A 12,291-nucleotide genomic window follows, 5' to 3' on the forward strand; every position below is an offset into this window, starting at 1 on the left:
TGACACTAGACGGTGGTGAAATGACTGGTGTAATTTTGTGGTATGGCAGTGTGTAGAGGCCCCATCAGGCAGGGTGGAGCCATTGTCTTGGAGTAAAACTACAGCTATTCCGAAGTGTTTAACATCTGCATAGACAAAGACAGGCTGGGAGAAGGAACTCTTCCCCATTCAGAGCTGCAGGCCTGGTACGTAAGCACTTGGCCCCTTGTAACAGGAGCTCTGACGCAGTTCCATGGGAACACCAAAAGACATATTTCAGGGGTGTGAGCACGATTGTTAGCTGTAATTACACATACATTTCCTATGTAGTCTGGGATATTGTTAACCTGTGTGGATTTTCTCTCCTAGAAAATGAACATCTGCCTTTTAGTAATGTCAGATTACTGGGTACAGTACTGATTTTTTTAAGGGATGTTTTTCCAGACTTTTGTCTTTAAAAGCGTGTATGTGTCAGCTCTTATCTAGTTCTCTTTTGTGGGAGAGTTGCGTTACATGTGTATCTCGAGAGCATTGGAGACTAAATGTAGCATAGATTCTGTGCCCTATGAATGGGGTAGAACATCACATACCACAAGAATCTGCTGTATTCTACACAATCAAAGGTTTTAAAAAGTGGCTTCTGTGTGTGTGTTTGGGGACCTCCTGTTCTCTGCAGCACTTTGCACCTAAAACCCACTGCAAGGTATCTTCATTCTGGGACAGCTTGCAATGCCTAGACGTTCTACTTACTTGAAATCTCTTTGTGAAGCTCGTTCCTGGTATCTGCAGATCTGTCCATCTGTTAGTGAATTTATTCCTAGTGATGTGGGGAAGTGTTATTTACATGGGGGAAACTGAGGCACACGAACACACTGATGAGAAGCAGGCCCTTTGTCACTACTACAGATGGAAGACTTAAGAGGAGCCAGAATCAAAATCCCCATGAACTCCAGTGGTGCTGTCTTAACTGCTGTTTAATAGAAGAGGCTGTTTAAGTATTAAGATGAATTGTATAATGTGCTACTGTCAAAATACTCAACTGCACTAGGTAAAAGCTTCCTTGATGTGTGAAATCTACTGGCCTAGAATGAGTTCCTTTCTACACCTGTCGGTACCCAAGGATGCTTCCTTTCTAAAGCCTCAGTGCAGCTGGCAAGAGCAATTCCCACTACAATTGCATTGTGGGATGTGTAGGGTGACATACAGACCTTGCAAGCAGTTTAGCGGGCCTTGCTTCCCATCTTCTGTTGCGTTTGTATGGCCCAAAGTCCTTTGAGTAATAGGTGACAACTTGCTGGGGTGGGGTGATCCATGAGCTTGCGGGCCAGCCATATAAAAGGGCAGAGCACATTTAGGGGCAGGTCTATACTACACAGTGGTAGAACTACATCACTCAGGGATGTGAAAATCCACATCCCTGAGTGATGTGCTGACACTGCTCCTACCTCTCCCAGAGGGGGAGTTATTAAGCTGATGGGGAGACCATTTCACTAGACATGCATAGCTGCACTGATGTGAATTTCGACTGCTGACCTTCTCTAAGATCTTACCCTCCCCCAAGTAAGCAGTTCCGCGGGGCCAGAGGGTTGTGCACAAGCCAAGCTGTTGGAGCAAAGGGCCTTGCTGAAAACTTGTGCCTAACGTTATGTCTGTGCCCCCTGCACAGAGGGTGCATCTTGGAACGTGGAAGAGATGACAGCCTGTCTCTTCAGCCTTGCAGCTGTCCAGGCCAGGAATACATCCATTTCCCTTTATGAGATGAGTGACAGTAACACATGGAGCTGTACAATCACGGTCAAGGCAGCGGCTGCTAAACTGTATCCTGCAACGGGACAATGGTGGTAGAAACTTCCCCTAGTAACTAAGCTCTAAAACATAAAACAAAAGCACGTGAGAGAGTCTCAGACTATAACCTTAGTGCCATTCTGAGTGCATGATGTTGGGGTTTTACACTGTGGTTTGATATGATCTCTAACTTTTCATTGTATGTAGTTTTACTTGCTCAAGGAGAGGCTCTTCTGTTCATAAACTGGAGTGCTATGCATGTCCTTGGGGAGGTGGTGGGAACTATCGTACTGTCAGATCAGTCACTGGCAGCTTAGAATGGAGCGAAGGTGTCTTTTTTCCCTCAAACTGCATCTCAGGTGTCATGGTTAGTGTGGGATCATGGCAACTTTAGCAAAAGTACGTGTCCGCCTTTCATAAAGACATTCTCTAGAACACTGGAGTACCTCCTGGGCTGGCTGTCCTTGCTAAAAGTACTGCTCTTGAAGTGTACTAGAGGAGCAGGGCAGATTGCTCCTTGCCTGCTGCTCCCCTGTTTAAAGCTGATGCAGCCTTTCTTGCTTGTAACCCCCTTGCGAGGCAATGCCTCTGTGAGAGGGGGCACGGGCTGGGAGTTATCCTGCATTTATTCTGATTAGCTAACGGCACGATCCCTACTAATAAGCATTATGGGACCTTATACAAGAGGAGCAGCAGGTGGTCCCATGGAAGCTACCTCTCCTTTGTTGCTTGTGGTGCCCATAGGGCCCAATTAAAATTGGGCTCTTTGGACGGGGTGCTGTGCAAACAGCAACACCTGCTCCAAAGAGTTTAGTTCCTTTCCAAAGCCGCCCGCCCTGGGCACTATGAAGTGCTGACTTACTTTCCTGTCTTCTACCTCACCGGTGCACAGAACAGTTCACAAAATTAAACCTGCGACTTTGTAAACATTCCATGTCCTTGAACGGGTTCTCAGACTTTTGTACTGGTGACCCCTTTCCCACAGCAAGACTTTGAGTGCACCCCCCCCCATGCATTTAAAAACACTTTTTGATATATTTAACACCATTGTACATGCTGGAGCCAAAGCGGAGTTTAGGGTGGAGGCTGACAGCTCGTGATCCGCCACGTAATAACTCGTGAGCCCCTGAGGGGTCCCGACCCCCAGGTTGAGAACCACTGTCCTAGAAGGAAAGCAGAGACTAGAAAGCACAGGAGTCGTGACAGCAATAAGAAATATTTGAAGTCTTTTAACCAGTACTCCCCAGGCCTGCTAGGAGGATTTGGTGAATATGATTTAATTTGGGCTTCAGCCATTTTAGAAGATGTGTGGCTGCTTAGGAGCAATACCAGCAAATGGTCGAAAAGGCTCTGCTACTATTCTCTGTAGGAGCACTAGATGGCAGCATTTGCTTTTAGCAAGGCAGGAAAAAGCTGGTTAGGGGATTTTTGCACGTGAGATTATTAGAATCTATAATAATCTCCTACAACTCAGCCTGAAAGCCTGTTACTGAGCTTTGAGGGGTGGGGGGCTGCAGGGAGAGAGCCTGGGGGAGCTGTGTGGAAGCAGGGTTGGAGCACTTGTTTTGTTTTCTTATTTGCTGAAAGGCTGGAGAGAAATCACTTGTCTTTTGCAGGAGTGAAAGGGGTTGAAAAATCCAATCTCGTTAAAGAGATACCAGGATTACCAACCCACAGGCTCCGAAATCATGTCAATGTCCCTTAAAATCACCAGCTTGATTTAAAATCATGAGATTAAAAAAATGAATTTTAGATTCTGTTTAAGAACATGAGAACAGCCATACTGGGTCAGACCAATAGGTCCATTTAGCTCTTCCAACAGTGGCTAATTCCAGATGCTTCCGAGCAGGCAATCGCTGAGTGATCCATCCCCTTTCTTTGCCTTCGGGTGTTTGAGCCTTTAAGGGGCTATATTTTCCAGCTTTTCTGGGCAATCCAGTTGTTTACTATTTTGATTAAATGAAAGCTGAAATTCTCAGGTACTTATCGAACTCCGGGAGCTGATGCTTTAAAAAACCACCAAATACTACGAGCCAAGAAATAGAATCATGAGAGATGGGAAACGCTGGCCATCATCAGAGCAGACAGCATGAAGGAACCAGCTCGGGATACAGGCCTCTGCTCTGTTTGTCCAGAAACTGAGTTAAGGGACTGAGTTTAAAACACAGCTACAGCCACAGAATTTTTCTGGGCACTTAGCAAGGATGGGGGCTTGGCAGTATGGGGTTTGAAAGCAGTGCTGCATCTGAGAATCCGCAGACTAAGGTTGTGTCTATGCCATAGCTGCACTTCTCTGGCAGTGCAGCTGTGCTGTGGTAGCACCATGATATAACCGCTTCTTACATTGAGGGAAGGGGGGGGAGGGGTTCGCCAATGTAATTAATAAATCTCTCTGAGAGGTGGGATCTAGGTGGACAGACAAATTCTTTCATCAATGTAGCCATGGCTGCACCGGGAGCTGGGTCGACCCAACTACAGTGCTCAGGAAGAGAAATTTTTCACAATCCTCAGCAATGGAGCTAGGGCGAGCAAATTTTTACGTGTAGTCCAGGCCTACTTAATACAAAGGGGTAAGCGTGGGGCTATTTCCCAGTGGCTGAATCTGGTCCCTTGACACTGCTGGAATGGTATCAAGGAGCCCCAAGGCAATGGTGAAGCAGGCTCATAGTATTTAACGATCCTGTCTCAAACTGGCATGGTTCTGGCCACCGTGCCCTTGTTCTAGTATTCCCAGAGTGGGCGCGGTGGTCAGGTGAGAGGAGGCTTCTAAACCAGCATCCACACTGAGGGGTGGAGCATGGGATTGTGGGAGAGCTGCTGCCTCCAAAAAGGCCAATGCCTCCTCCGGGAGCGAAGCTCAAGGATGAAATAAAGGGTGTGGCTAAGGACTGGGATGCGTTCTAGTCTTTCGGCCACTGTAGACTGGCTGCATGATTGTGGACTAGTGAATTAACAGCCTTGGCCCTCAAGACCATGTGAACAAAGGAGCCGATGTGACCTCTGCTGTTATGGCCACGTATGTTGTTTTACACACCCGGTGGCATCTCTGGGCCTCTGTTCTCAGGCGCGGCTCTAGGCACTTTGCTGCCCCAAGCACGGCAGGCAGGATGCGGGAGGTCCGCCGAAGCCACAGGACCAGCAAACCCTCCGCAGGCAAGCCGCCGAAGGCAGCCTGCCTGCCGCCCTCGCGGCGACCAGCAGAGCGCCCCCCGCGGCTTGCCGGCCCAAGCACGCGCTTGGTGTGCTGGGGTCTGGAGCCGCCCGTCCGTTCTTCATTAGTAAAATGGGAACAACTTTGGGCAGGGGACTGTGTCTCACTGTGGGTGCAGCGCCCAGCACAATGGGGACCAGATCTAATCGAACTAATGATACACACTCATGCCAGTTTGGGGCTCGATGAGGTTGTTCCTGGTGCAGCGACTGCTACTCACAAGCCCGAGGTTTTGGTTCATAGATTTTTAGCAACAGAAGGGACCCTGCTGAGCCTCCAGTCTGGCCTCCTGTGTAACAGGCCAGAGAACTCCCTGACCAATTTCTGCAGCAAGCCCATAACGCGTCTGAGCGAGCACAGAAAGAGACGGCCAGCATTGACTTAAAGTGCCAGAGATGCCACATAAGTGGCATTTAAGGCGGGTCTCTCTCCAGCGCCTTTCAGCTCCTGTTTTATAACCCCTGCTCGCTGCACAGGGGCCGTGCAGGCTGAAGTCCAGTGCAGGGTGGGGATTCTGCATTAACCACCTGCCTCGTCCGTGCCTTCCAAGGACACCCAACCACTGAGCATTCACAGCTGCCTTTGCAGGTGGGAAATGGCCTTAAGGTGTGATGTGCTCAAACCAGGCTGGCACTGCCAGGTTTGAGCCAAAGAGCAGCTGTATCTGGCTAAACTGCCCACATCATGGTGGGGTCTGAGCTGCCCTGGACCCAAAGTGCATCAGGGAGCTGAATCAGCTGCAATAGAGACACTGATTCATATAGTTCTCCTTAATGGATCACCTGAGTGCAGCGAATGGGCAGCATAACCATGTTGGGCCTAGGATAGAAAAGAGACAAGAGCTTTTACTAGCCCAGTTTCTGCTGGTGAGAGAGACAAGCTTTTGAACTTACACAGGGCTTGTCTTCAGGTCAGGGAAAGGTACCCAGAGTATCACGGCTAAATGCAATGGTGTAATGCAAGGCGTTAACGTGTTGCAAGAGACCATACAAGGTGTAGAGGGCAGTGAACACCTCTAGGTATAGGACAATGAGGGGATTCGTGGGCAGGGCTGCCCAGACTATTCAGGGGACCTGAGGTCTTCGGCGGCGGGAGGCCTCTGCTTTGATGGTAATTCGGCGGCGAGGGGTCCTTCCACTCCGGGACCCACAGCTGAAGTGCTCAGAAGACCTGCGGCAGGGGGCCACCAATGCCAAATTGCCGCCAAAGACCCGGCAGTTCAGCAGGTCCCAGGGCAGAAGGACCCCCCACCGTGGGTCTTTGGGGCACTTCAGTGGCGGGTCCTGGAGAGGAAGGACCCCCCGCCACCAAATTGCCAACGAAGACCCGGAGCGGAAGAAGCTCCGGGGGCATGGGCCCTGCGAGAGTTTTCCGAGGCCCCCAGAGTGAGTGACGGACCCTGCTCCACAGGCCCTGAAAAACTCTTTTGGGGGCCCCTGCAGGGCCCGGGGCAAATTGCCCCACTCCCCCGTCTGGGTGGCCCTGTTCATGGGTAAACAATTGTTGTAATGAGCCCGACATCTAGTGTCTTCACTAAGGCCACAATTTGTGGTGTTTAGCAGCATTATGAATGTAAAGTCCCAGGCACCTCTTCTAACGGTGTGATGCAGGTCCCTGGAGGCCGAGGCGTGAGCACTTGGAGTAGTAGGTTTGTGATAGCGACATTTTTCTGTGCGAGCTTGTTCAAGAGCGCAGTGATTGTCGCCTTTCCCCCACCTAGTTGTTACTGGGGCTGTTAGTGCTCTGGGCGAGGTACACAACATACTGCGATAGGCACATGTCGGACCCCTGGATCTTGACGGGTGTGTGTGCGGGGGTGGAGGGGGTAATTGTAGCAATGGAGATATGTCTGCAGGTTTTGCAGCTGTTCGGGAGCACCGGGTGCTACGTCGAAACTTTCCCCCAAACAATCACTGCTTAGAAAAGCTCCTACCTCCTCCGCTTTGGCTCTCGCATGACTTGGAGTGGCAGAGCACAGACGACTAAGGCCCAGCTCCTGCAATCAGATTCCGCCAGCAGGTGCCCGAGAGAAGTCAGTGGGCTACATGGCTCTGCTCAGCCAGCTATGGTTGCAGGGCACGGGCTCCAGAGGGTGACAGCAGCCAGAAGATGAGCACGCACGCCATTAGGGGGCTGGCCTGGGACAGCTTTCCCACGTGACCTTGGCCAAGTCACTTAGTCCCAGATCCTCCAAGGTATGGAGGTGCCTAACTCCCATTCAGATGATCTATGGGAATTAGGTGCCTAAATACTTTGAGGAGCCAGGGCGTAGTCTCTCTGTGCCTCAGTGCCCTGTCTCTAAAAAGGGGACACTAGCACTGCCCTGCCTCCCAGGGGCATTGTGAGGATATACAGGGAAAAGGGTCCTAGGCAGCTGAGCCTTTGGCTCAAGGAGGCGTCCGCTTGCTGGTGCGAGGAAGCTGTTGCTGTCTGATGGGTGTTTGCTGGTCTGTGTGAACCGGGTGGAGTCAAGGAACACACACACAGTGCTGAGTGCCTGCGGGCTGGCAGGCTAGAAATGCACTTGGCTCTCCCATGAGGCGACCTGCCGGTAACTTCAGGACCCTTATGAGGCGTGAGGGGACAAACGATGCCAGAGAATGACGCCAAAAAAATGTGACTCCAACCAGCCCAGTGGGATTCCAGGTGCTCAGCTGGTGCCAGGTCACCTGTGCTCCGGTACAAGGAGCAAGAGGGTTTGGCTAGCTGCCCTCGAGGGGCGGGTGAAGCTTCTCCTGCCCACCTCATCTGGCCGAAGCCCTGCCCCCACTCGCTGCTCTCAGCAGTCCCTGGGGTGGGGGGTTCAAAGCTCAGTCAGGGCCCCAGGGGCTGGAGCCCACAGCTTCTCCCCAATTCCACCCCTTCCCCTGTGACCCCATCCCATTCCATCCATGGCCCCGCCCCATTCCACCCCCCACTGCCTCTTTCCCCCAAGACCCTGCCCCCCCCGCTCGCTCCTTCCCTGCCCCCTCCAACCCTGAGCCCACAAAAGCTCTGTGCCCCCACCGCCGTTCAGAGCTATGGCAGGGAAGGAGAGCTCCTCCAGTCCTGGGGCAGTGGCAAGGGGGGAGATTTTTTTGGGGGGGGGCCCAAATCTGCCACCGCCCCTCCCCTACTCCAGCGGTGCAAGGTTTGGGGAGGCTTAGCCTCCCCTGGCCTCCATTACTCGCTGTGTACGTCCATCAGGGTTTGTGGCTTATGTATGATCCCTGGTATAGGATGCTGCAATGGGCCCATGCTCTGCGATTCTCCTGATGGCTCAGCCAACGACAGGCCAGTATCTGATGCTTCTGAATAAGACCTAAAGAAACCACAGAGGAAAATCCAGCATGTGCTTAACCAATTATGCCCTTCTACTCTGGGCACAGGTGACCTGTGTACAGCTGGGAGCATGGGGGTGCCCCAGCCTTTATCAGGGTCATTAGATGCTCCGCACTGTCGCACAGCAACACTTTACGATACCAGTGGGGTGCCAGGTATACCATAGTTCAGAACCAGGTACTGCTAGGCCTGTCTGGCTCACTGGGGCCCCTCTGCCCTGGCTGCTTGCCCCATCGCTGCTGTGCCCCATAAGTCCCACACGGACCTGGTCCCAGCTGCGGGTCTGACATCACACCCTGCTCCACCGTGTTCCTGGGCTTCTGCTGCAACCTACTCCGCAATTCCCTCGAGGTTTCTTCCTGCTTCCCTGCAGCAGCTGGCTTGCCACCCCATGGCTGCTTCCCTTCCTGGGTCTTTTCACGGAGTTTCTGCCCTCTCCTCCTACCCAGGGCCGGCTCCAGGAACCAGCTGACCAAGCATGTGCTTGGGGCGGACCCTTGGGGCAGGGCGGCGCTCGGGTTGTTTTGTTTGGGTATTTTGGTTCGGCCGGGCTGCGCTGGAGGGGTTTTTTTTTTTTGGTTTGTTTGTTTTTGTTTCTGCCGGGCAGCGCTGGGGGAGGGCGGGGAGGGGGGCTAGGGCAGTGCGACACTTGTGGGGGGGGCGGGGACTTGGGCGGCACGGCGCTCGGGGGGGTGGAAGGCTTTGGCGGCATGGTGCTCGGGGCGGTGCAGGGACTTGGGCAGCACGGTGTGGTGCTCGGGAGAGGCGGGGGCTTGGGCGGCACGGCGCTCAGGGCGGTGCAGGGACTTGGGCGGCACGGCATGATGCTCGGGGGGGCGGGGGCTTGGGCGGCGCGGCACTCGGGTGGGGGTCGGGGGCTTGGGCAGCGCGGCATTTGGGGGGGGTTCGGCGGTGCAGCTCGAGGGGGAGGGGACAGGGGGTTACGGCAGGGCGGTGCTCTTTTTCTTTGCTTGGGGAGGCAAAAAAGTTAGAGCCGGCCCTGCTCCTACCTGGCCAGCAAGGAGCGGGATCGATAGGAATCATGGTCTCCTGCTTGGCAGCTCCAGCAGTTAGTCTGCTGAGCCACTCCCCCAGGGGGATGCTAGCGGCTGCTCTTCGGCATCTCTGCAGGTTTTAGGTAGTGGGGGGGCCCACACCCTAGTTCTGGAGGCAGATATCTGTGTTCCTGGCTAGGAGGCCAGTTCCTGGGGGAGACACTTGGCTCAGGTCTGCTGCTGTGATCCACTGGGGGTTGCAGCCCAACTGGAGCTGCCTCCAGCCGTGCCCTGCTTCTTTGAGGAGCAGCCGCTGGGGAGCTGCCAGGAAAGCATAGGCCCAAACCCTGTCTCCTAGGAGATAAGGTCTCTCCCTTCTTTCCAAGGCCTCTGAGAACAGGCCAAGGGTCTTTCCTGCCACCCCACAGTTGCATGGAAGAAGCTGGGTGCTAGCTTCGTGTACGGCAGGCCTGCACAACTCGTAAAGCAGCGAGGGCCACATTACTCCAAAGAAAACAGCTGAGGGCCGAAACCCCCTGGCCCCGCGGAAACACCCCACCCCAGCACCGCCCAGCCCTGCAGAAACAAACCCTCCTTCCCCAGCACCACCCCACCGAAACAGCTGTGGGCCAAAAAGGAAGGTTGGGGGTGGGGAGGTGATACTTGTTTTTAAATCAACCAGGGGCTCCCAGCTGAAGAGGTGGCTGGGAGCCCTCAGGGGCAAATTAAAGGGCCCGGGGCTCCTGCGGCTGGGGGAACCCGGAGCTTTGCAGGGCTGGGGCAGGTATTTAAAGGGCCCAGAGCTCCTGCCACTGAGGGGAGCCCGAGCCCTTTAAATCCCAGCCCCAGCCCATCCACTGGAACCACTGCCGGGATTCAAAGGGCTCTGGGCTGCCTGCAGCCGTGGGGAGCCCTGAGCTCTTTAAATCTCAGCTGCGGCCGGGAATCTCTGCAGGCAGCCCAGAATCTTGGGCGCAGCTGAGATTTAAATGGCTTTGGGCTCTCTTATGAATCCTGGCAGCGGCTGCAATTTAAAGGGCTCTGGGCTCCCCGCAGCTGCGGGCAGCTCAGAGCCTTTTGAATCCCGGTCGTGGCTCAGATTTAAAGAGCTCTGGGCTCCCCGTCTCTCCGGGCAGCTCAGAAACTTTTGAATCCCAGCCGTGGCTGGGATTTAAAGGGCTCTGGGCTCCCTGTGGCTGCGGGCAGTCCAGATCCCTTTTATTCCCTGCTGCGGGCCGCACAGTGAGCCTCCGCGGGCCATATGTTGTGCAGGCCTGGTGTAAAGGGTTGCCCTAGAGATTCCTGGGCTGCACTCAGTGCTCTGGCCCCTCAGCAGCAGGAATGACCTGGCATGAGGGGGAGAATAGGATGGGGCAGGGACAGCAACGGCCAACAAGACAGGCCTTGGCAGGGAGGGCGTGTGCACCAAACAGCCTGGCTCCAGGGCCAGCCAAGGAGATAAGGAGCTCTTTGCCCCGCTAGGTTGTGGATTCGAGTTGGTGTTGCCTGCTAGTGCGAGGTGGGGTTTGCTTGGCTTATGAGCACTGAGAAGACGGGCGCTCAGGCTGGTTTGTGCCAGGCAGGCGTCCAAACTATAGCACAAGAGCCACCTTTGCCTTTGGCACCAATTTGCTACCTTGTGCCTGCGCTTGGCCAAGGGCTGAATGGCCAATGGGGACTAAACGCTTCACAGCTGGGGCACACTGGTCAGGGATGGGCCATGGGCCCAGCTGAGTGTTGCTCGCTTCAGCAGGGTGACCCGAGCAGGGGTTAATCACAGGCCTCTGTGCCCCTTTCTCCAGTTTCACAACCTCAATAAAGGCGATTTCAAGGCAAAACCAGGTTTTCATTCATTTCTGCTGGAAACCTTGGGAGAAAACCAGCACCTCCAACTGTTTTGCCTCTTACAGGTGCGGTTTGCCCCCCCGCACCCTCCACAGTGCTGGGGGATTGGCAAGCGCACGCCAAAGCCGAATTCCTTCTGGACAGCTCCCTTGTGCCAGCTGGTGGGGCACGTAGCACTAAGTACGTCCCTTCTGGTGCCGGGCCTCACACCACAAGGACTGGGCTGGGACACTGAATGTCACACAGCCTGCAGAGCACCAACTTCATCATGGGCTTGTCCTCTTTGTTTGCTGAAGAACAGCCCTTTTGTTAGCTCCGGTGCAGAGGATAGGTGCCAGCGGCAGGTCTGGCGAACAAAGATCTTTCATGAGCCCTGCACGAGATACGGCAGGGGCAGGGCCCCTGACCTCCACACCGCGCCTCCAGATCACCTCAAGGGCCCCTTTCGGCTGAGGCTGCTAAGTGATGTGGCCACGTGTCCCTCCGGAACCAGAGTGACACCCCCGCAAAGCTCCTTTCACATAACCCTGGCCTGAGGTGCACTCACAGCACCCATGCGCTGCACTAGCTGCCCATCCCTTTCCAGGCACTGCTCCAAGGGCTGCTCATGGTGACAGAGCCAGAATACCATTGAGACCGATTGTGGTTATAATCTCAGTAGAAGGTTCAAATAACATCTGCTAGAGGCAAATCTGACAGCAAGGGAACTTTTATATTTGTCTTGCTTCTTTGTGTTCTTGTTTGTTTAATAACCGCAAACCCCCGTCAATTCCTAATGGCTGCCTCACGTGCTGCATTCCAGCGTGCCACATGGCTCGGGGTAAATTGAGGGCCCAGCAGGAGAGGCGGAAACTGGGGTGCTGATGAACTTGTGTATGGGGCACTGGAAATGCCCTGGCCCCTCGGAATTGCTGTGTGTGTTTGCAGGTTTCCAGTGGCAGGGCCAAACAGTGGTGCTGGAACAATTTTTACAGTGAGGGTGCTGAAAGCCAGTGGTCCCCAAGCTTTTTACCTTGCCCCCCACCTTACCCCTGTCTGTGCCCCCTCTCCCCAGAGCTGTCTCCGGGACGGGGGAGCAATGCAGACAGGGGTAAGGGAGCTGAGCCCGGAACCACAAATGAGGACGGGAGCAGAGCCCCAGGTGTGGGTCCTGCA

This window comes from Gopherus flavomarginatus, chromosome 8 (genome assembly GCF_025201925.1).
Source record: "Gopherus flavomarginatus isolate rGopFla2 chromosome 8, rGopFla2.mat.asm, whole genome shotgun sequence".
NCBI lineage: Eukaryota > Metazoa > Chordata > Testudines > Testudinidae > Gopherus > Gopherus flavomarginatus.